Below are 2181 nucleotides of genomic sequence, written 5' to 3' on the forward strand. Positions count from 1 at the left end.
AAATTCTTTATGCTGCTGATACCGGTGGGTGTGGCGGGGAGAAGCGAGCGTCTGTCAGCTGCGAGCTGAGTGGTTCAAAGAAGGGTCAAGTCGTGGGCTCTGGTGGTGTCTTTTGCAGAGTTAATCCATCGACCTTGTGGTCTACCTCTGTTTCTCCAACGAGAGTCTTGTGTTGTTGTAGGATCGCGTTGATGGTGGGCCTGGAGGCATTCCTCAGAGGCGGCCGAACCACGTTACTCCCAGACATTCGATATGGCGGAGGACTGGTGTTGTTTCTTCTGTGTTCTCGTTTCCTCGATCATGATCGGGACTCACCGCAGATTGTTCATCGCTCTCCTTAGATATTTCGTCTCATAAGGGGTCAGCTTCATCGCCTGTATTTTTACCAAGGACCAAATTTGGCAATAGTAAGTTATTGGTGGCGTCGTGGGTTCGAATCCCGTCAGGGGCCCGACGTTGTGTCCTTGGGAAAGGCACTTTACACGAATTTTCCTCACTTCACCCAGGTGGGAATGAGTACCCGGCTATAGACAACGAAAGATCTTGTCAGTTTGTTAGTGTTTGAGCGCTTAATCGGCTGCTCGCACTGTATGCTTCCCGGGAAGCTGAGAATGTTTCGGAGTGTTCTATGGTCTGCTGGGGTAATAATATAGTGTAAAGCGCATAGAGCCTGCTGTTGAGCGGGGATATGCGCTATACAAAAGCTATCTATCTATTATTATTATTGCTGATATATATATGACACCGACGAGTTTTGCTTTGGTGTCTGTTGGGATATCGAGGAGTTTAAGGAGTTGATATCTGACTGTATTTGTTTTCTGGCATCATGTTTTCTGTGAAAACTATACTGCCCAAGTATTTATATTCACTGGTTTGCTTCAGTTAGGATCTGTTGAACTGGATTTCTAACGCTTCGGGGTTTCTGCTAATACTCAGAATCTGTCTTTCTAACTTTAATTTTCATATTGTACAGCGAGCAACAAGCGTTGAGCTGGTTTATATGTTGTTTTAGCCAGACTTATCCATGTTTATCATCACATGATCGTTCAATATTGACATCAAAACCGGGAAAATGGAGTGAATACAAGACAGCATTAAGTTCTCAAATTGTTCGTTCGAAGAAACTGATTACATGTATAGTGTTAATCGTAGTGCTTGACATCCGACATAGAGGTAGGCATTTTGACCATTTTGTGATCTGTTCATTTACTTACAGAGTGATGCAAACAAATTGTGCTGTTTAAATGTCAAATAGAGGCAGCTGACATAAGTTATCTTCAGTCACCTTTTCTAAATGTAATTTTATCGTGTTTTTTCAGTTTGGGGGGGGGGTATCTAATTAATTATTTGTATTATCTCATCTTCTCTTCCTTTATAACCAGGACATTAATTTTGCCATCCTAACTGTAGTGGAATGGTGATTTCAACATTAATAGTGCATCGGAATCCTAAGATAATTTATTTAGTCAGTTCAGCTGTACAGTAAAGATATGTCAAGTCAGAGAAATCCAAGATTTCAAGATGACTTATTGATTTTAAAGGCCTTTAAAGGCCCATAATCCTCTCGTTATAACATATGACTCGGAAAATACATAAATTGGTGCAGCACATCCTATGATTACATAAATTGGGGACGATACTATTGAAGGAAGTAACACACTGTTACATACTCTCTCTCTCTCTCTCTCTCTCTCTCTCTCTCTCTCTCACACACACACACACACACACACACACACACACACACACACACACACAAACACACACGTTCACAAATACATACTCAACACACGCACACACACATACACACACACACACACACACACGCGCGCGCGGGCGCGCGCGCGCTCGAATTCATGTGAATAAGAGAGCCTCCATGGGCACAAAGACAGTGATTATTAAACCCTTTAACCTTACTTTTGTCGTATCTCTTACGAGTTGGTCGAGGTACAGACAGACAGACAAACATACCTACCTACCTACCTACCTACCTACCTACCTATCTTCCTACCTACCTACCTACCTATCTTCCTACCTACCTACCTACCAACCTGCCTACGCCCCCCCTCCCCCCACACTCACACAGAGACAGACAGGCAGGCAGGCAGACAGACAGACAGACAGACAGGCAGACAGACAGACAGACAGACAGACAGACAGACAGACAGACAGACAGACAGACAG

The sequence above is a fragment of the Aplysia californica genome, unplaced genomic scaffold (assembly GCF_000002075.1).
Source record: "Aplysia californica isolate F4 #8 unplaced genomic scaffold, AplCal3.0 scaffold00002, whole genome shotgun sequence".
Taxonomy (NCBI): domain Eukaryota; kingdom Metazoa; phylum Mollusca; class Gastropoda; order Aplysiida; family Aplysiidae; genus Aplysia; species Aplysia californica.